This window comes from Pipistrellus kuhlii, unplaced genomic scaffold (assembly GCF_014108245.1).
Source record: "Pipistrellus kuhlii isolate mPipKuh1 unplaced genomic scaffold, mPipKuh1.p scaffold_m20_p_5, whole genome shotgun sequence".
Taxonomy (NCBI): Eukaryota; Metazoa; Chordata; class Mammalia; order Chiroptera; family Vespertilionidae; genus Pipistrellus; species Pipistrellus kuhlii.
Window position 1 is genome coordinate 10,599,623 of NW_023425551.1, and position 24,004 is coordinate 10,623,626.

The 24,004-nt window shown below is 36.7% G+C and overlaps 1 long non-coding RNA gene across 2 annotated transcripts; it reads left to right on the forward strand.

Moving 5' to 3' along the window:
• The first annotated feature begins 3,852 nt into the window (after positions 1-3,852).
• Positions 3,853-23,286, forward strand: LOC123651353. 2 transcript variants are annotated; one of them, XR_006740002.1, is made up of 3 exons: positions 3,853-3,916; positions 19,432-19,560; positions 23,171-23,286. It is a non-coding gene; the product is annotated as an uncharacterized LOC123651353 (long non-coding RNA). The 2 variants fall into 2 exon arrangements; XR_006740001.1 differs by lacking the exon at positions 3,853-3,916 and adding an exon at positions 15,363-15,417.
• The last annotated feature ends 718 nt before the right edge of the window (positions 23,287-24,004 follow it).

Genomic DNA, 24,004 nt, shown 5'->3' on the forward strand with positions numbered 1-24,004 from the left:
CTTTCCAGTTTTACCACCCAGGAATGAGTTTCTCAGGGACCTGAAGTCATTCCCCTGAAGTGTAATCATGAAGAAAGATAGCACCTCTATTTCCCAGTTTTTGCGGGAGGGTAAGAACCTAACTCTTTTGGGTGCTTTGCTCCTAGTTGTAACACTACATTCCTCTCATGAAGATAAGGGGAAGTTTACTTTTACTTTGAGCAAAGCCAATTAGCAAACTCAGATGGCCTTCAATGACCCCCATCCCATTTCAGCTCTCAAAACCTCGCCTGTTTTTTGTTTCAGTGAAATTGAGTTCAGCATAAGATTTGGTCTCTTGCCCCTATTGGCAATAGTTTTGAATAAAGTCTTCCTTGCCTGTATAACTTTGTATAGTGTAATTTTTATCTGTACATGGATAAATTTAAGAATCTATATCCAATTTGCTTACTTTGCCCAAAGATTCAAATATCATGAAGCAAACATCCCTGAACATAATATGAGGAAGGAAACAGAGGAAGTACAATACCTTTTTTTTTCATGTCAGTTTTCTTTTTGCCATCTTCTTTGTCTGGTAGTAAAATGAGAAAATTAAAAGCCTCTTCTTGTATAATTTTTATGTATGGGGGCACATATGACTACCGATAAGGTACATCTCATTCATCTTGTAAGTCAGAGCCATAAGTCATGTCAAATATGAATGAACTGGCATTCTCATAACAGAATAGTGTCTTTGGTGTGCTTTCTCTTCAGGAAGGGAGCACATTTTTGCTAAGGTCAACAAAATCTGTCATGACAGTAGAAATATTAAAAAGCATTACTAATTAAAAATATGGTATGCTTCGATAGTTTCCCCAAAGAATTTAAAAAGGAATATACTGAATGTTCCCCGGGCTACCAGGCCCCTGGAAACAGGCCAGAAAGTCAGAAATGGCTGAGGCTCACTTGGGACCTCAGACGCACTATATGAAAACAAACCGAAGCAATCTAAAAAGAACAAAACATAGCAAACTAATCAACCAGCATCCTCCCTACATGGTCAATAATGTGCTCCTTTGAAAGTCAGTTTCTATTAAACAGAATGGATTAAATAGTAGTCATATTTACATAAAGTATCAGGTAAAAAAACTGAATTAGAATTGAATTGTTATTCCTAAAACAGAAGGTGGGGGAGATCAGTAAGAGTTTTAAAAATGTGTTTAAGTTTAAATTTTCTTTTAAAAAGGTTTATCAATTTCAACTATATTTGGAATATTTAGAAGTCTCAAGTGTGTTTGTTGATAACAAAAATGAAATATTAAGGAATTTGTTTCCTAAAAAAAAAACAATAGCTTTGTCAGCATTATAAATGAATACTAATCGATTTATGTATTGGACTGTTTTTAAATTTCTTACCTTTCTTTTTTGTTTCAGAAGTCACTTTCTTCTCAGCTTTCTTCTTTTCCCCTTCTTTTTCTAGAGAAGAAATTAAAAATACAATAGTTTCTTAAAAGAGATAGAGGAAGATGTAAGGAGATGGAAGAACATACCATGTTCATGGAATGGTAGAATCAACATCATCAAAATGTCCATACTTCCTAAAGCAATCTATAGGTTCAATGCACTCCCCATTAAAATACCAACGACATATTTCACTGACCTAGAAAGAACTCTACAAAAGTTCATTTGGAACAATAAAAGACCTCGAATAGCCACAGCAATCCTGAGAAAGAAGAGTAAAGTAGGAGGGATCTCAATACCAGACTTCAAACTATGTTACAAAGCCACTGTTCTCAAAACAGCCTGGTACTGGCACAAGAACAGACATATAGATCAATGGAATCGAATCGAGAACCCAGATATCAACCCAAATCACTATGCTCAATTAATATTTGACAAAGAAGGCACGAATATACAATGGAGTCAAGACAGTTTCTTCAATAAATGGTGTTGGGAAAATTGGACAGACACTTGCAAAAGAATGAAACTAGATTACCAACTTACACCATTCACAAAAATAAACTCAAAATGGATACAGGACTTAAACATCAGACGGGAAACCATAAAAATACTAGAAGCATCCACAGGCAGCAAAATCTCAGACGTATGCCAAAAGAACTTCTTCACTGATACTACCCCTAGGGCAATGGAAGCTAAAGAGAAAATAAACAAATGGGACTACATCAAAATAAAAAGCTTTTTTACAGCAAAAGAAACCATCAACAAAACAACAAGAAAGCCCACTGTGTGGGAGAACATATTTGCAAATGATAGCACTGATAAAGGTTTAATCTCTAACATCTACAAACAGCTTATACAACTAAATAAAAGGAAAATGAATAATCCAATTAAAAAATGGGCAATGGACCTAAATAGAACATTTTCAAAAGAAGACAGAAGGAAGGCCAAAAGGCACATGAAAACATGCTCAAAGTCACTAATTGTCCGATAGATGCAAATCAAAACAACAATGTGGTACCATCTCACACCTGTCAGAATGGTCAACATCAACAAGTCAACAAATGACAAGTATTGGCGAGGTTGCGGAGAAAAAGGAACCCTCGTGCACTGCTGGTGGGAATGCAGACTATTGCAACCACTGTGGAGAACAGTGTGGAGTTTCCTCAAAAAACTGAAAATGGAACTCCCATTTGACCCACTAATCCCACTTCTAGGAATATATCCCAAGAAAGTAGAAACACCAATCAGAAAGGATATATGCACCCCTATGTTCATAGCAGCACAATCTACAATAGCCAGAATTTGGAAAGAGCCTAGGTGCCCGTCAGCAGATGATTGGATCCAAAAACTATGGTCTATCTACACAATGGAATACTATGCTGCCATACAAAAGAAGGAATTCTCATCATTTGCAGCAACCTGGATGGAATTGGAGAACATCATGCTGAGTGAAATAAGCCAATCAATGAAAGAGAAACACCACATGACCTCACTCATTTGTGGATGATAAAGAACATTATAAACTGATGAACCAAAAGATAGATATAGAGACAGTATATCAACAAGTAGATTGTCAAATTACAGCGGGGAGGGGAGGAAGATCTGGGAGAGATAATAGATCAACCGAAGGACTTTTATACATGCATTTAAGTACAACCAATGGACACAAAACTCTGGGGAGGGAGGGGATGTGTGGGAGGGAAGGAGAGGGGAAAAATCAATAAAATATATTAAAAAAATAAAAATAAAAAATAAAATAAAAATAGTTTCTTTACAATTTAGTGCGAGAGAAGAGCTGAGATTGGAATGAAGGATTACTGTTCCGTCAATTCTGCCTCCAGATAGCTTTGTGACTTAGAGCAAGTGATTTAATCTCACTGAGCCTTGTTTTCCTCATTTGTAAGATAACAACACCTTGCTCAAAGTTAGGTAATGTTTACAAAGCACTAGGCGCAGGGCCTGGTTCATAGCAAATGCATAAATCTGCAGGCCGCTAATACTGCTTACAGCTAGCTAATAACAAGATACCTTGAGCTTCCCGAGCTAAACAATTGTCGAGGGTCTAAAGTGAAATAGTAATACATGAAATTACAACACATTTTTCTGAGGAATCACTTTTGCTGCCTTTCCTATGTCCAGTTTCATTAGGAAAAATAAACCAAGCCATTAGCGATGCCTCGTTTGGGTTAACTGTTTTCCAGATCTGCCTCTTGTCAGAGGCATTTGGAGCCGGTGACACTTAGCTGGCAGCGTGCTGGGGACATAACTTCCTCTGCCCTCGCTGGGTGGTTGCATCAGCAAGGGTGCTCAGGCCCTTTTCTGCACCCAGAGGTTGCAGTGAGTGTAGACACTGCATAGAGCAGTATGTGATCCCTGCAGACTTCAAGAAAGATTTCCGTCTCAGAGATCTGAGGTAGCCTTGTTCTGGGGGGCCGATGAAACTTCAAATGCCCAGCCACAGCCATGGGACAACTGGACATCCCTGGACGTTTTCCTGGTAAGTGCACTCATTTCAAATAACAAAGCTCTGCCGCAGTGTCAGAGTTGAGAAAACGGAATACTCAGTTCTCTTAGGTTGGAGGTGGTGCATGTCGGCAAGAAATTGATTTTTATCTTCAATTAGTAGCATGATTCACCTTACAGTTGAAATATTTTTCTCTTTTGGCATTTGCCTCTCAAGTACAGATGCTAAGCATCCCTAGATTTCCGTTACCCAGAACTAGTGTGAGATTATTGCTATGCTGAAGAAATTTCAGGAGCAGTTCTGACGCGAATGCTTAAGCTGCCTACTAATGACTGCATCTTATTAAACACTGGAATTTTAATTCATTCCCTTTGGTGTCTCTCCCCCTCCCCCCGCTTTTTTTTTTAACTGAAAAGATCAAAGACAACACTTTCTTTCAGTGGAGAAGTATAATTTATAAAGAACGTTTCTTGACTCCTACAGACACATGTTCACACTCTGTCCAAGTCGTCAGGGCATCCGATCAGAAGGCGAAAGCCAAGAAGTCAAATTCGGGTAGTTCCAGAGTTAGAAATAAACCAATTAAAATGTACTGCCATTCCTTAGAGCTTCATACATATGAAATATGGAAATGGTGTTTAAAATCCTGAATAAAGATTCTCTTGATTTAAGCAGTATTGCTTTCAGCTTCTCTGGGAAAAAGGTTATGTTGTCAAGGCATTTTCCATCTTACTAAAATAAACACATGTGCCAGATTCTTGGACTAGCATTTGCTAAGCACCACCCTCTGATGGCAGGTACCAGAAAAGGGTTAATTAACATACAGAACACTTATCCATACGCTTTTCCTGTATCAAAAACCCATGCCCTGGTCACCATAACATCACAACTCAGGACCCACATCTCTGTTTCATCATGTAGATGAATGAATATTCCACCTAAAAGTTTGTGATAATTAGTCATTCTTATAGTGACTTTGGAATAAAAGTAGATGTTTGAGGCCATAAGACGGAAGACATTCTTTTCATTTTTTTTTTTTAAGAGAATGCTCTTGGGCAATAAACTCTACCTTTAAGTGAATATATCTGGGGTTTTATTGGGGAGACCCCATATTACTGCCTCAGTTCCTATTGAATTAATGCTTCCATTATGCATTCTGCCTGTGATTATGACCATACACTGTGAGCGTTATAAATAAGAGCAGGAGTCCACAAAAAGCAGGTATAAATAATATACTTTAATAACATTTTTATGAAGTAGACCTTTAAGCTGTCATTATAGGATGTACTTGATTTACAGCGGATTCATTTAAAACATCAACTTCTGAAGATTCTGCATTTCGTCAAGCGCTATTGTCTCTATTCCCTAGGTGGTTTGGCAGCAGTGGAATTTGGTTTTCCATTTATAAGAGACACAGTAATTTAATTATACCCTGCTTGGATATAAAAATAAACCATGTGTCTTTTATGGAACCTCTCTGTCCCCTGACATTTTTTTCCCCTCGGCAGTGAATACTCTTCCCTTTCCATCCACCTATGCACCCATCATCAATTTCCTCTCTCCCCTTCCTTCAATTTTTGCTGTTTTGTTTCTAACAAGCTAGAAAGGAGTCAGAACAGTTAATATCATAGGTTTTCAGAGGCTGTGCAATTAAGAGTGCCGATAGAATGTGAACTTCTCAGCCTGCTGCCTTTCTTTGGCAAAAAGTGTCAGAAACCCAGAGATGATGGTTCTAAGGAGCAGGGATGACAGGAAAGCCTGGTGGAGAGAGAAATCTTCTCCAAAATGGGCAGCTCAGAGCCACAAATATGTTATTAGATTCTGCATAAATTAACATCTGATGAAAGAAAAATTAAAAGACTCACTTTTTACTTTCTAAGCCCTTACAATGGGCTTTTCTCTTGCTTTTAAATGTTTTCTTTTCATGCCATCTCACAGCCAGAGAATGCACAATAGCTAATTATAATTGTAAAGCTTCCTAAGATGCTTGTTCTTAGCAAACGGAGAAAAACAAATGCAAATGTCTCATTTTCATATTGTGTTTTGTTCCTCCCTCTTTGCATTTCTGGTGTAGAGATTATCCAATTTTTACATGTCGGATGGGTGCTTTTCTTTTCATCCTCTGTGGCCAGGCTTGATCTATTTTTGGTCCTAATTAAGTGAACAGAGACATATTTCTTTCCTAACAATGCATTCCAACAGACATTGTCACTGTCACCTTGTTTCTCCGGAGTGGCAGAGATTGACTTGGAATCCCACTCACAACCATGGTCATGGAAAATTTCCCATAAACAGATAAGCTGAACTACAGCAGTGGTTGTAGAGTCCCTCCTTGTTATCTACAGAGGGCCATGGCCCTTGTTAGGTTGGGTGTGATCCTGGTCATGTGCTGTGGCTCATTGATTTCATTTTCCTCACTTGAACAATGGGCCTACTAAAACCTACCCTGCTAGCTTGTGAAGAATAGAGAAACTGAGCTAAAGTTTCTCCTGGCCCCAAGTGCATGTTCAAACAAAGCAACAATGATAGCTATTACTATATTTTAGAAATAATAAAGATATGACTTCACATATATAGTGATTTCTTAGGTGTGATACTTATTAAAATGTTGAAATAAATGCATATTAATTTGTATGATATTGTCGGAGGGAAGCTGTGTCTGGAATATTTTGTGCCGAGAAACTTTAGGACAAAAGTACCTATGTAAGAATCAACATATTGAGCTGAAATGAGGAAGTGGATTCCAGACTCAGTTTTGCTATAATTAGTAGCCACTGCCTTATGCAATTGTTTGTAAATCTTCTGATTTTCCTCATAAAAGGCAGGGGAATGAGGAGAGTGTATGTAAAGCTCTCTTTACCTTTTCATTTATTCACTGTCCAAATAAAACATGTGCCGTTTTACATTTCCTTCCTAATTTTGCTGGGAACAGTTAACTTAAAAATCTTTAGAGTTGTAAATAGTTATTGTATGTTCTCTGCCTGTTATGACTTAAAAATTTTAAAGATAGAGACAAGTCCATTTTTAAGCCTAAAAATGAATATATGTATTTGCTCATGTATATTTAAATATGTATGCATGTATTTATAATGTTAGGTGTGAATAAGGATCAGAAAAAAACTTAAAGCTTGGTTTATAGAATTGGGGCATGAGAAGGTGGGAGGTGATATTGCTTTTTTTTCATAGAGTTTTTTTTAAATATATTTTTTAAATATTTATTTTAAAAATATATTTTAAAAATACATTTTTATTGATTTCAAAGAGGAAGGGAGAGGGAGAGATAGAAACATCAATGATGAGAGAGATGGAGTCTACACTGGGGATGGAATATACACTGGGGATGGAGTCTACAACCCAGGCATATACTCTGTTAAGGAATTGAATCCTTCCCTCTTGGTTCATAGGTATATGCTCAACCACTGAGCCACACTGGTATATTTTTTTTTAAGGTGGAACATGGGTAAATATTTCTGAATTTAAAAAGATTTAAAAAGATTTTTGAAAATAAAAAGTAGAAGAACCTATCCTTTGGGGAGAAGAATTTTCTGGCAGAGAAAAAAAATATCTGCCAACACCTTGAAATCAGAACATTCTAGATATGTTCAAAGAGGAGCCTGGGGAACATGTGGTTGGAACGAAGGTGCAGAAAGAGAGTAGTAAGAGATGTGGTCAGAGATGGACCAAGGCCAATCCCAGAGAATCATGTTATTCATTTTGTGAATTTTTCATTTTACTGTAAGATGAAAGACCACTGAGAAAGTTCAAGCAAAGAAATTATGTGATGATGAATTCTATTTTAAGAGAAAATTTAGCTGTTGCTGGGTGGTGGGAAGTGCCCCATTGGATTTTGAGATCGTATTATAAGGAAGGAGACTAAGAAAGCAAAATAATTCAGTACAAACATTCTTTCCCCTTTATTCTTTCATTCTCTAAATTTTATTTGGGACTCTTGAACTATGGAACGATGGTAGGAGTACTTTCCTTAACTGGCAAGCAGGTTACTATGACAGCAAAGCACTCTAACTTAAAGACTTCACTTGAGTTATCTAGCATAACTAAGCTGGCCTTTCAGAACCCTTTTATTGTCTTTGCCTTGACTTTTCCTTTAGTGATAACTGAATTATTCTAGGAAGCCAGCTCTTTTCACTATTCACTATTTAACAACAAACGTCCCACAATCAGCAATTCTATAACACCTTGAGTGATTACCCAGAGACTTTTACATAAATAGTTTATTTCCTGAATCAATAAATGCTTATTTAGCTTCATGTCCAACCCCTTCCCAGGGTCTAGAGCAGCGTTTTTCAACCGCTGTTCCGCGGCACACTAGTGTGCCGCGAGATGTTGCCTGGTGTGCCGTAGGTGCAGACAAGACAAGAATTTTATAATTTTTCACTATTTTGTTTACTTAATATTTCATAATAAAGTAATTATAAAATACTTTCTTTGTGTTTATTTGATTCCTATTCAAGAGAATTACTTTATATATAGTCAATATAGGCACAGAGTTAAATTTTTTAACATTTTCTAATGGTGGTGTGCCTCGTGATTTTTTTCATGAAACAAGTGTGCCTTTGCCCAAAAAAGGTTGAAAAACACTGGTCTAGAGTTTAAAAGATTTCTTTTAGGAACTCCAGGTAAGAGAATAGGAAGTGGAAAAGTTTACAATTATAATAAGGACTTTGTGTTTAAGAAACCCTATAGAAAGTCCCAAACCAAAGAAGGCCAAGTGAAAGTACGAAAGCTACTCCTAGAGGAAGGACCACAGACAGAGAATGATATAGGCTGAGCCTGGGTATGAAAGACATGGATTTTTATTATAATTACACTAGGAATTCAAATAATGTCATTTCGTTACATGAAATTTTGTTTTAATATTGATGGGATGTCATAGGACATTAACTCTTAGTTATATCAATAAGCCAATGGTAAAATTGGTTTTGTTATACATTGTTTCACGCAAAGTGACAGAACCTATCAACAATGTTAAGTCAGGATATATTATATTCCACTTGTAGAACTGTGTTATCTTAGGCAATTTACTTGGTTCCTCTGATCATCTCTGTAAAATGATATAAACCATACTAGCCATCTGGAATTATTCTGAGGGTTAAATGTGATTGTTTAAAAGAAAAGTAGCATACATTTTCCCCATGATCAGAAGCCTCATATGTCTACTTATTTGTCTTATTTTCAAATCCCCAAGCTCCATTCTTCCCCATCCTCCAGCTGACATAATGAGCTTACTGCTCCTCTATTCAATTGTTTTAGCTGCTCTGTGCAATATGTGAGGAGTTATAAGAGATTTAGTTGTATGTATAAGACCCTGCATATGACAATCCTGTATTAAAAATTATATAGAGTTTCACATATACTGATTAATATCATTAATGCAATTACCTTATTACCTTTTATAGGTACAAAGTAAAAACAAAAAATCATAAAAATTAATGGTTTATTATACATAGAGGGGAAATTTTGTGGTAAAAGATGATAATGATAATAACAGTGACTAATGATTGAATGTCTAACTGTGATAGAAAATGTGCCTCCCCTCCCCCTACATCCTATATAATAAAAGCTTAATATACTAAGTATCTGGACATCTGGTTGTCCGTTCACCCAATAAAAGTGTAATATGCTAATGATATGCTAAGGCCACTTAACTGCTTGCCATGACATGGTCGACCAATTTCTATGACATGCACTGACCACCAGGAGGCAGACGCTCCAACCGGTAGGTTAGCTTGCTGCTGGGGTCTGGCTGATTGAAACTGCAATCCCCCCCTGGCTGGCCAAACTTTTGTCCCCCTCCCTGGCTCCTTGTGCACTGGTGGGGTCCCTTGGCCTGGCCTGTGCCCTCTTGCAATCCAGGACTCCTCAGGGGTTATTGGAGAGCCAGTTTTGGCCCAATCCTGTAGGAAGATCAATTTCATTAAAAAATCTCTGACATATATGAGTTTATTTTACCACAAAACAAAGAAAAATATTATATTGGCTGAAAGTTCAATAAAATTTATTGTGTCATACAGTTAATGGAATAAGGACTGGGCCAAATTTCTATTTTATTGTTTTATGCCTTTTGCTTCCCAGGATATATCTCACTGAAGAGCTAAGGTGATAAAGTTTGGGGTTTAATAGAATTGTAAATAAAGCATTACTAGCTCCAGCAAAGCATTGTCCTTAGATGCATGCTATGGTAAGAAATTATCTTATAATAAGTTTCTTATAATGCTCCTTTATCCTCTGAACAAATCTTGCCAACATACTCTTTATGGCCCCATGCAGGGCTTATGATTTTATTGCACAGCCTTGCCTTACTCATATTTCATCTGTCTCTAACTTTTCAGCCTTTATGATCTTACAACTCACTTTTGTACTCCAGTAAATAATGCTTCCTAGTAATACCTACCACAGGGAACATCCTCATTTGCCCCAGGTTTGACATCTCTGGCCATGACAATACACTACACATCTATAGAAGCTATTTAACCACAATGCAAGGCCATGGAGTCTTCAATCTGCTCTTAAGGTAGCTTTTTATCAACCCAGCACCTTGAAAAAATAAGCTTGAAATCTCTGGGTGTGAAAACAGATTGAGACTTAACAACCATTTAAGTTCCGTCCTCTATGATTTACAGCTGAATAAATGAAGGTTCAAGGATTCAATTAATTTTTTTCAGGATTATACAACCAGTTAGTGTCACTGCTGGGATTCTAAGCTGGGTTCTTAGTCTTTTCTCTAGGGTTCTTTGCCTACACTTGTGTGATGGCATTTACAGTATTATTTATAATTGCAGTACTAAGTTAATGCCAGTTGTACATTTATTCAAGATGATAGGAAACACAGTATTTATTTACCTTACTATATTTGAATTTATTCAGGCACATAGTACATTTGTAATGAAATATTAAATAGTTACTAAATAGGTACTAAATTAAATAAATGTAATTTAAGTATACAATATATACTTAATAAGGTATCACTTAATTTATTTCTTTCACATATTTGCCATAATAGACAAGCTGTGGCAACCTATATTAAATGTGAATGGCAGTCTTCAATTCTTCAGAGATCAGTGGCAATACAAATATGATGTTGGGGGTGGAAAAGTTTTTTTGTTTGTTTGTTTGTTTTGTTTTTTGAATAGGGGAAAGACAAAAATCTTGTGGCATTGTTAATTAAATATATGTAATAGGACCATATCTGGTAATTATGCTTATGCAAAGATTTTATAAACCAGTGCTTATTTTTTCTTGGTGTGATTAGGAAATAGATGGAAAATATTGCTCAAAGCTGTCCCACTCAACCACTGAGGATTTTGAGGACAGTAAAAATACAGTTCTGAAAAACATTCAATGATAAAACAGTTCTCATGCTAAGAGTTAAAGCCATCCATTATATATATATATATATATATATATATATATATATATATATATATATATATGTCTAATATGCTAAGTTTCTAACCTTTCAGTTGAACATTTGGTCAACCACTCGACCAGTTGTTATGACACACACTGACCACCAGGAGGCAGACAGTCTAACCAGTAGGTTAGCTCAGTGTTTTTCAACCTTTTTTGGGCAAAGGCACACTTGTTTCATGAAAAAAATCACGAGGCACACCACCATTAGAAAATGTTAAAAAATTTAACTCTGTGCCTATATTGACTATATATAAAGTAATTCTCTTGAATAGGAATCAAATAAACACAAAGAAAGTATTTTATAATTACTTTATTATGAAATATTAAGTAAACAAAATAGTGAAAAATTATAAAATTCTTGTCTTGTCTGCACCTACGGCACACCAGGCAACATCTCTAGTGTGCCGCGGAACAGCGGTTGAAAAACGCTGGGTTAGCTTGCTGCTGAGGTCCAGCTGATCTGGACTAGGTGAGATGGGCCAGGCATGCCCTGAAGCCAACTTTCCACGGTCTCTCCCCAGCCTCTAAAATATTTCTTCTAATTAATTTTCTTTCAATGTGCATAAATTTGTGCACCGGGCCTCTAGTATTAACATAATTAGGTACCATTTGGTGTGGTGGGGGAGGGGAACTCACATGGATCTGCTCTAATTGTGGAATGAATGAATAACTACTTAGCTTTTTGAACCTGAAGGCCTTTCAGCCCTAATAAGAGGTCCCAATAGATGTGGGGATTAGTTCTGTCACAACATTCAATACTTTTTTTTAGCATGAGAATTAATATTATATTGAAGGTCCATATGTTCAAGTTAAGTTAAGCCCACAATGAAATGCAAATAGACAAAAATGACCAAAATGATTGCATGAGGTAGTCATTATATAAAGATCTTTTTAATGTGATGGTAGTATTCTTTCTCTGGCTAAGTATTCTAAAATATTATAGTAGAAGTCAAAGGAAACAACTTATTTAATACACAGTTTGTCCAACGATTCAAAGTGATAATGCTTCATTATGATGCGCAAAGCATGTGATGTGGGAGAGGAGTGAAATCCAAGGAAGGGAGAAACACAACTTCGAGGCGTTGGATAAGTGTCCTGACATAAGAAGGGCCCTGATATTTCACAAAATGAAGTGAGTGCTATTGAAAATGTATTTTATTCAGTTCCATGAAAGCATAAAATGATCTTTTAAAACACTCTACAGATGTGTAAAGTGTTTTCATCCATAACAAGGTCCGTGACATTTTTAGATTTCTACTGATAAATACCTAAATTGTTTCCAATTTCCTGTGAGCAAATTTAATATATAAGCGCTACTTTTAAAACATTAACATGCAAAATATCTTTACACTTCTACATTTTGACCTGTTAGAACTGTATTTCTCAAACCAAATAGCATATTTTAGTGCCACATGGAAGTTCCTTCTCGTGTAATGCCATTTTCTTGCAACTTGGTCCTAAGGAAGTTCCAGACAAAAATAGTGCATCAAGACTGCGCATAATTAGCCTCACTAAAAACAGCTTGATTAATACTAAATATGTCCTAGTTCCTAATCAATTATGTAAATGGAGTCGCAGGCAGAACATCTGCAGGCCCTGACAAAGCCCATGATCTCAGCATTGCCTGATAACAGGGACTCCTTGGAAGGATGCTCAGGGCCAGCATCCTCAGCACAAAGACTCTACCTCTCTACTAAGTAAAAGTGAATTCTAACAAAAGCCCCGTGATCCTGCAGCATTGCTATTTTGCTAACTTACATGTGGTATTGTGTTCCAGAATAAAATATCAAATCAAATTACTCTTTAAATATAACAGTAGGATCTCAATGTCCCACTTAACAACTGACACACCCCCTTTCCAAGTGACAGACTGAGAGGAAAAAGGTGTGCTGCTTTGTCTTTTATGAACTTCTGCTAGGAGATAAACTGGAGTCAAACACTTGAATAATCTGACTTCTAAAATCTGCCTTGGAGAATTGGAGTCCCTTGATTTAAAGACCAGCTCAAAACAACAGAATTAGAATCCAATGAAACTTAAGGTGACATTATTATTTATAGGCTATCTCTTGTCCTGTGAACATTTGGCAGTGAGATAGTCACTTGTCAGTTTTGTGTCACATTTTCCTGAGTCACATAAGCTATTATAGTCTAAACTAGAGGCTCAGTGCATGAAAATTCATGCACTCAGGGGGTCCCTCAGACCATCCTGCACCCTTTCGAAGTCTGGGACCCCTTGAGGGATTTCCACCAGCTAGCTTAAGTCTGTTCCCTGGAGATCAGGTCTAAGCTGGCAGTCAGACATCCCTCTGGCAGCCCACAAGCCCACAGAGAATGGGCCTAAGCTGCAGTCAGACATCCTTAGTGCTGTGGAGGAGGTGAGAGAGGCTCCTGCCACCACTGCTGTGCTCTCAGCCATCAGCCTGGTCTGTGGGAGTGCACTGATCACGAGGGGGAAGCTCCTGCATTGAGCATCTTCCCATGGTGGTCAGTGTGAGTCAGTGACCTATTTTTCTCAGTTGTTCGCCATTAGGGTCAATTTGCATATTACTGTTTTATTATATCTAGAAAATATAACTCTTCTCTCTCTTTCTCTCTCTCTCTCTCTTTCCCCCCCTCTCTCTCCTCTCTCTGACTGTTTAACATTTTTAATAAATAATTTGCTTATTAGCTAGATAAATGATATACAATAGTAGCCAACGATAAACTTACTCAAAGGTTTGTTGTTTTATTACCTTCAGTATAAACTGAGTTATATTTGATTCCAGTTAAGAATATTTTTTAAATGGTTAAGTTCTATCAATTGTAAGCATGTACAGAAGTTTATGCAAGGTCAGAAATTACGCTGTCAGAAAGAAAAAAGGCACAATCACTGATTACTCAAAAAATATTTAAGCAACTCTAATTGTATGAGGAAACATTTCAGCAGCTTTACTTATATATTAATTAAGCTTAAAGTTTATCAAGTGCTATTGACTGAATTGGGTTGTCCTCCAAATTCATATCTTGAAGGACTAACCTCCATGTGACTGTGTGAGAGACAGAACCTTTTGGAGCTGATTAAGATCAAATGAGATCCTAAAGGTGGAGCCTTGATCCTATAGAATTGGTATCCTCTAGCAAGAGAAGACAGCAGAGCTCTTTCTCTAACACGTGAGAACACAGCAAGGGCATCTGCCAGCCGGGAAGTAGGTTCACTCTAGAGCCCACCATGATGGCTCCCTGACTGCACTCCCATCCTCTAGAACTTCATGAAAACAAATTTCTGCTGTTTAAGCCACCCAGCCCATGGTATTTTGTTATGGTACCCATACTTACTAGGACACCAAGGTTGACCAGAAATTTTTAGAAATTATTATATCAAGAGAAAATTGTCTTTACACACACAAAATCTGGAGCCATGTGAGTAAATGAATGAAGGAGGTGTGGAAGCTGATGGAGACAGGAGGATAAACAATAAGTATGAGACCTGAGGGGACCTAATAAATTGTGCCTGTAGCCAAATTGAATGGGAGAGAAAAGTTTAAAACCCTGGACTAGATATGGATGGTTTTCTAAATATTCAAGAAGCATTGTTAATTTGGGGTCTTGGAATGAACCATTACACAAACTGTACATTACATTAAGCTCTTTAATTATCAAATTATTTTTTTTCATATTGGAATTTATATAGTACTGATTTAGAAATTGTATGGGCTTTTATTTAAAATTTATAAATGCTAATTTATTCAATTCATGTAGATGGCCAAATCAAAATATTTTACATACTATTTAATAGGTTGCTATAATTTACAAGTATAATGTAACCTTTCCCCCACTCCCAATGGTATTTCTCTTGCTATCTAGTGAGCCTTTCTAGAATGACTAGATACTTGGCCTGAAAACTTTGTTTTTCCCTAGACAACTAAGCAGTTAAAATTCATTCACGTATGGCATTCCAGTAAGTCTAAAAAATATTTGGCCAACCATAGGCTATTCAAATAACTAATACTAAGTTAAAAGCATTTTTAGAAATATTAAATTGCTCTCCACCTCTCTCTTAAATACTCTAGGAGTTTGCTACTCAGATGTGGTCCAGAGCCAGTAGCACCAGCAATACTTGGGAGGTTGTTATGAAGAGTCTCAGTCCCCAGCCCAGACCTTCCAAAGCAGAATCTGCATTCTTACAAGACCCCCAGGTATTTATGTGCACATGAAATTTTGTGTATTACTAGGGTACTCTTGATTAGCATCAGAACATGATCTTTCTATCACAAAACCACATGAAGTTTAAAGCACAAAACTTTGTCTCCATTTTCCAAACTTGTTGATGACTCAGAAGACATGAACATCTAATCCTCAAGCTTCAATGCCTGCATAGTAATATAATAGAAAGTTTTCTGGGCATAAGGCTTGAATCTCATTCCTGTTGTTTATTTATTAATATAGCATAGATAAATAAACAAATCCCATGGCTACATTTGTTCATTTTTGATAATAATGTTTATTTCATAGCATTTCAGAATATCAAATGTAAAATGCATATGGGTATAGCAAACATAATATTCTGAATAAATGTGAGCTGAAGAGAACATGCCCATGAGTTAGGCAAGTCTTCATCAGGATCTGGCCAAATGCATAGAACATGCTGGCATCAGAACATAACCCTAGGAAAACTTTACCTGCCCAACTACTCAAATCCTTCCCTGGCTATTGAATGTGTGAAATGTAAGTGTGCAACCAAAAGAAATTCTATTTCAATGGAACCCATCACCTTCCTGCTCCTTATCACAGACTATTTTATTTCAACAGCTTTCCGTCTTAGTTAATGGCACTATTGTCCACCCGTATACATAATTTAGAAAGCCTGGAATCATTCTAATTCTTTCTTCTACCTCAGCACCTGTATCCAATCTGACACTTAGATCAATCGATATTATTTCCAGATCTCTTGCTGATCCATCTCATTTCTCCACCCACTATACCACTGTTTAGTTTAGGATTTACAATTTATTTGGACTACTCTTTCCCCAGGCACCTACAATCAATCTTATGCCACCAATCTACCTTGTAAGGTGACAGTGGAATTGATCTTTCAAAACAAACATATCTATTACATCCATGAGAAATTTCCAATTGTTTAGAGACAAAAATAAAAATCTCTTAGCTGAGGAGACAATATATGTGCTTATATATGCACAAACTGTCTCGGGAAGGAACTAACATTGGTTGACTGATGAATAGGGTCAGGAAGAAAACTTTTCACCCTACATTGTTTTTGAAACTTTTACATTTGGTACCATGTAAATGTATCAAAATTTTAAAAGAAAAAAAAATTCTTCATCTAGGTAAAACAGCATGATGTTCAAGGATTTGCAAAATAAAGTACAATCAGAGTTTTAAAAACAAAAGAAAATAAAAAAAAGAAAAGAGTCAGTATAAGAAATGTTGGTAAATGTACCTGCAGGATGAGTATATTTGAGATTTGTTTTACTATTTATGTTTTTATAATAAAAAATAAATTCCATTCTTGCCTATATAAGGTAGTTCATGATCTGCCCTCTGCATATCTTTCTAGAAGCTTTCACAAACTCTATACATGGCTTTTTTTTTTTCTCTCCATGATGAACTACTTCTATTTCTCGGGACCAAACTCTGTTCTTACTCATCTCCATGCCTTTATTTATACCAGTATTTTTAATGGTAATGCTCTTACCTTCCTTACCTACTGATGAACACCTCTTCTTGGGACTTCGATTTCTCAGTCATCTCTACAGAGAAACCTTTCCTGGGGCCCTCCTCACTGCTTCCTCACAGAGCTATATCCTCCCTTATCTAATCCTCCATGGTACCTTTTACTCTCTTACTTTTTGGTTCCTATCACATTGTGGGAATCAGCACCCCTCTTAGAACCAACAACCAGGCCCCTCTTGGAGTCTCTGTGCTTTACAGGGCTCTCCGGGCCCCTCCAGCGATTCTCTGCACTGGTCTAAGAATCTGGGGGACAACAGGCTGTAGCCACCTGGAGTCTCTTCTCTCTTACACTCCAGATCCTGGGACCCTGAATTTTCCCCTCAAAAGCTCCTACTCTGATGCCAGTGGCTTCATGGGGCTTCCTCCTGAATGAATACTTATAAGTTTGGTCACCCTAGTTTCAAGGGGTGATTAAAGCCAAAAGGAATCTGTTGGGCAGAGTGGACAGAATTTGGACAAGCAGGTTAGTATCCGGGTGTGTACACGGGTCCCTTTTAATACGTGACAGAGCTCGGGCAGAAAGAACACTTTGGTGATGGGGGAGACTCCATTTTTCTCTTGCAAAAAGTTAGTGGTGCACTTGTTTTTAATTACTTGTGATTTATATTGACTCCTCTTTAACTACTTTTAATTTTATATTTGTAAACTAAGTCTTGGTAGGACAAGGACTATTTTCTATTAATGCCTGAATCCCTAGTATTTTGGACAATATCTGACATTACCCCATTGATTGGAATTTATTAAAGAATAGTCGAATGAGTAAATGAAGACTTAAATAAATTATATTAAATTTCTAGCATGTTTGTTTCTGATGTAATATTCCCATACTCTAATTTTGCTTGATTTCATCACATTTCAAAGAATAAATTATTAGTGGTAGTTTGCTAATTTCATAAAGCTCATACACACACACACACACACACACACACACACACACATACACACCACACACAATTTCATTCTCATAATAACTCTATTAGATTAGGGTTATTCTTGTTCCATTTTAGGAATGACAAATCTCCTGAACAGTGAATTTAATTAACTTTCCAAAGTTGCATGTCTAGTAAGGGGTAGAATTCAGATTCATATCCAGAAACTCTGGCACCAAAGTTGTAAGATACTGAACTAATTGAGTTGTGATAAAACTGCAAACAATGAAAGGCATATACCTATCCATTTGTCCCTACACTTTCTGGTTGATTTTTAGGGTAAAAGTTGGTCACCTTTCTAGAAGTTGGGGTTGCAGGATAGAATCTTAAGAGGAAAATTTAGGTTCTCTAGAAAGGAAGAAACTGTAATTTAAGGAAAAATAAACTGTAGCTATGTAGTATATAAACAAAAGAAAAATTACTTGAGAAAACATGGATTTAGTTATTGCTGGTATTATTTTTTTGTTTTGTTTCTCTACATTCTACTTTATCTACAATATAGAAGATGTTTGGAAAAACTAAATAGAATACTTGCCTTCAGGAGCAGGCGAAGCTGGAGTGGTTCTGGAAGCTTGTTCTGTGGGTAGCAGAGGTGGTATGGCTGGGCTTTGTCCTGTGCACACAATCAGAAGTGGGTATTGAAAAAAAGTATTAACAGATTTAATATCCACAACTAAAATAGCCTGATCTTCCCCCAGCATGCATAATTCATAAACGGAAATATAAATCCATATGATTATGCAATAGGCAAATTGTTATTAGCTGAGATCTTTAAGTAGATACAGACACAGATGCAGTTATCTTCAGAGCCATTTCTGAATATATTACTTTTCATAAAAGTATACACAATGTTAAATATATTTACTGGACTTCATTAATGAAAAACCTACATGAAATAAAATAAAGTAATTTATTTTCAAAATGCACTTAAATTATAAAACCTAAAATCACAGAAGCTGAGAGGAATCACCATGTTTTCATTTAAGTAAATTTTTTCAAATGATATAAAAGAAGCTTAAAATTCATAGGCCTTTTGATGTTAAACAGGTACATTTTCTCCTGCTAAAATAAATGACCTGAAACAAAGTAAATGATGGGCCAGAGGAAAAATATATTCAGTTTTGTGGAGGCTTGAAATGCTCCCTCAAGTCTCTCGGCTTATTATGAACTGTATAAAAATCTACAATCATTCCTGAATGCTTCCTTATCCCACGCGATTTCTTTAATTAACCAAAACCACCCGGCCCATGAACTGTAAACATTAACTAACATATGACTCCATATGAAATGCTTGCAAGATGTTTTATCATTAATTTTCATTTTATGAACTCCTGCTGTGTGGTACGTTTTCATCCGGGAATCGATGTGGGCATACGCACCTTCTAAAATCTCACTGACAACTAGATATTATCAAATGTCAGCAGACCTGCCTGCTTACTGGAAGTTTTCCTTTTTTAGAATTCATCAAAATGACTTCGCTCTGGTGAATTGTAGATGAGCAAGCGGAGCAATCCAAGTTGCACACACCACACTCTGTTGTGATGAGAAGGGCAGAATTCCAGGCCTATACCCTCAAGCCAAGGAGAGGTTAGTCTGCTTTCATTACAGGGGCTTCTTCTAGTTATTAGAGCGAACTGGTAGATTCTTGAGCATGTGCAAGCATGTATAAAATCAAAACATATTGCTTCATAACATGTAGGCTGTATACCTAAAAATATTAACCCGTATTATTATTAAATTTACTAGTGCTCCAGTGCACAAAATTCATGCATAGGGGCGGGGGGAGAAACCCAGCCTGCATCCTCTCCAATCTGGGACCCCTTGGGATGTCCAATTGCTCCTTGCAATCTGGGACCGCAGGCTCCTAACTGCTCACTTTCCTGATTGCCTGTTTGGCCCTAACCACCTGCCTGCCAGCCTGATTGCCTCCAACTACCCCACCCTGCTGGCCTTCTCCCTGCACTGGCTTGCTTGCCCCCAACTACTCCCTGCCACCCGCTGGGCTGCTCACTTTCAACTGCTCCCCCACCTGCCTGCTCATCCCGCCTTGCCCGCCCCTCTGCTGGCCTGTTCGCCCCTAACCGCCTTTGCCTTGGCCCCACCACCATGGCTTTGTCTGGAAGAACGTCTGGAAGGTCTCCAGAAGGTCTCCCGGTCTAATTAGCATATTACCCTTTTATTAGTATAGATTCACTCACCAGCACCAAGATTTGATAGAAACATAATGCAACTAGGAAGTTCTTTTGTTATCAAGCAAAGAAAAGGTAAGGCAGAGCACTGTAAAAAAAAGTTTGCTCCACCTTTTCCTCCCCAGCTAACATTTACAGTCCTTGTTGTGTGCCTGAGACAGCCTCAAATAGTTGTGGCTTGTCAATCTTCACAAAATTCTTAGGGCATAATTTTCATTTTACAGTTTGAAAATTGAGGCAAACAGGGGTTTAGGACATTCAACTCTTAAAAAGTGGGCCTAGATTTTCATATGCTCTGGATCTGAGGTGTTTAAAGTTGCTTTCTGACTAAGGCGAGCAAAGCATCATCCCATGTTGGGAATCCATGACTGCCTTGGGAAAGGACAGAAGAGTGAGGCTTCTTCCCTTCTGCTCACACCTTTTTTGTAAGTCACAGAAAATATCTGGTCTAAAATCTTGCTTGAGAGATGTTTTTGAAAAAATATTACCAAGATAGAATATCTTTTGTAATTGTTAAAATCTAGGGGAGTCTCGATTTGGGAAAGAGTCAATTACATGACTAAAGCTTAAAATACAAGTGGCCATGAGTATAATTCCATTGTTTCTAAATACTCGGGCTTTCAAAAATACTTCCATAAAGTGGTGCTTGTTCAACCTAAGCTGTTTTACCTCTATCAGAAGCTTCCATAAGTAGCAGTGAGTATATAATCATAATCTTTTATACTCGCTACAGTCTTTAGAAATTAATTCAAAATATATAAAATTCTTTCTCTGGAAAAGTATTCATATGTATTATAAAATATCCTTAGATTTTCCTGGGGGAAATCTACGTCATTATTTTTGCTTTTTAATTAGCACTTATCACGCATCAGCACTGAAGAATCATTAAACACCAATCCTGCCTTAAAGAAGTTCCCAATCTACTGGCCAAAACACTCACAGACACATCCTTATAATGCAGTGTGGTGGTGGGAAATAATATATACAGAGAAGACATTGTGGACAGATTCCTGAGGTTCATTGGAATGTGGATTTAATGGCAGCCTAAATGGAGTTTGCCAGTTAAAGAAGTTGGGGGGCGGGGGAGGGCAGGAGAGGAATGGGCTCCAGACAGTGAGAATCTGGTGATAAAAAACCCAAAATATGTAGAATTATTAAAACAAACAAAATGGCGTTTGTTTTTTTTGCACATAAACTACAATATCCTGTTTCTATCAGAACTTCTCTCCAACAGTAACAAACTATATTACGCTCTCCATATTATTGTGAGGCAGTGGATGCGGCGGGGAAAGAGGGGTCGCCACGGAAAGAGAAAGGAAAAGGCAGATGACAGTGACAGGCAGCTCTTTAGGGGAATGATTAGCTCTGGACAAGTTCTTGTTGTGCTGCGAGGCACCAAAACAAATCGGACGTGCCCTATTTGAGCAAGATGCATGACTTTAGTACAGACTTATAGAAAAGTATTTATCTACATTCAAATAATGTCAGAAAATACTATTGGAATTAGAGATCATTTTGCTCTATTAATGAATATATTACATATAATATACAATAATGTGTAAAATTATATAAATAGAACATTATATTGTTAGAATTTTATAATAAAAGCAATATTTAGTATAAAATCTTTATGTTTGGAACCAAATCGCTATAAGTGAGCATTTCAGCTCCATCACTTGTAATCTGTGTGAGCTTGAAAATCTCCTAAGGATTCCAAACATCAATTTATGAAATGAGGATCTTTTAGGGCCATTACTGGGATTAAGTGATAAAACAGCCAACACATACTAAATACTCAAAGTACTGTGTTTCCCCAAAAATAAGACATCCTCCGAAAATAAGACCTACTTACAGGTTTCCTTCTGAGTGAAATATAAGGCATCCCCCCGAAAATAAGGACCCCCTAGGCTAAACATGAGAGATTTGGTCCACTGATTCTGAAAGAAATAGAGTCACAAGAAATTCACCAGGAAATTCAGGAATTGGATTGTTATGATGATGTTTCAGAAGATAATAACATGATTATCATTGAATAAATGAGTAAATTCTTGATACTGTAGGATTCACAGTTTGTCTGGTTTGTGTTGACAACTACTGTACTACCGTACTGTATACAGGTAATAAATTTCCTTTATTTTCATTTAACAATAAATGTGTACCATATTCTTCTTCATGGAAAAATAAGACATCCCCTGAAAATAAGACCTAGTGCATCTTTGGGAGCAAAAATTAATATAAGACACTGTCTTATTTTCGGGGAAACAGGGTATTAGTTCTTTTCCCAATGATGTATTTACGGTTTATAGCCCATCTATTTTCACAAGAGGACTCGAAATAAACTGCTGAAGAAAACAAAGACATAACAGAAAAAATTTAAAATGACAAAACAGCACAACTCATTTACAGGAAAGATGATTATAATTTTATCAGGGGTGTGTTCCTTTGGAAATCCTGAGGATTGTTACTCTCTGAAGGAAATATTTACATTGGGACTCTAAAGGAGTCCTTCATTTTACAAGCTATTACCTGGCAATCCCTCTGACATTCAAGCACAGTGATTTGGCTTTATTTTTGTCCCTTGAATGATTTTTTTGCTGGATTATTTCCATAAACTTGAATGACATGTTTATAAGTAGCCAATATTTTATTGTTCTGAATTCTTTCTGATAGAAGTGAATTTGATTGCTTTGGGTTTAGTCAAATTTCCTGGTGGATAGTTTACAGTATGCATTCCTTCTAATGATCTAAACTACTTGCTATTTCTTTATTTTGCTAGAAATAATGAATGGGATTACTCAGCATCTCAATTCATGTGGGCAGCTGTGAGCTGAATTCAGATTGCATGAGGTAAAAAGAAATGCTATACTAAAGTTTAATTTCTCTAGTTTCTTCAGTAAAGGAGATTCCCAGATTAAATATCATTTCTAGATAACTGAATCAACCCCTTAAATCTTGAAACAAATGTTGAGGATACTTTTTCCTCTATTGCTCCATATTTCATCCCATAGGTCATCATTGCATTTTTAGAGGTATTGAGTATGTCAGAAGATATAAACTCTTTGAAAGGCCTTCGAACTGCAAGCAATGAATGGAGATGGATCCTGTGATGGACAAGGTGTCTCTCTAGTAAGTGATCATAGAGTTAAAATCCATTTAAATTTAAAAATATATGCAAAGTGTGAAATCACTATAAATTCTTATCTCAATTTTTTCTTTCAGTTTCATAGAAGGCATTTGTAAATCTGTGATTAAAGGTAAAATGGGAAGATGTGAATTTAGTAAGAAGATGATATTGCATTATTTTTATGCATTGGAACAGAATGACTATTTTTATAACATATGGAAAATATTTTTAATATTTAAAATCTAATACCAAAATTAAATGAAAATATGGCTTTATATATTAGGCTGAGACAGGTGATTGTGTTACAATAAGAACACCTTGACTTTTAAGTTACCTTACCAAGAGTCTTTTTCTCTTGCTTTGTATATTTGGACCAAGTAGAAAATGGAGGGAGGGAATTGAGGTATCAACCACTCCTCCCTATCTTATGCCATCTATCCCAGGTTCGCAAATTTCCATATAAAAGATAATCTTACCTATAAGGAAATATTTGAGGAAGTTCAGGCATTTGTATTAGGTGGCTGTATCAAGGAGGTTTTCTCTGTAAGCATCTTCATCTCTCCCCTTTGTGTGTTGCTAAATTCTACACATGCACTTTGCATTCCTTACACTCAGACAGTAAACAGGAAATTATTACTAAAGTCTCAGCTGTTTCAAGGCAAACTAAGAACAACAGTGTCTGATCCAGCCTCGTGATGGTAAGTACTATGAACATAAC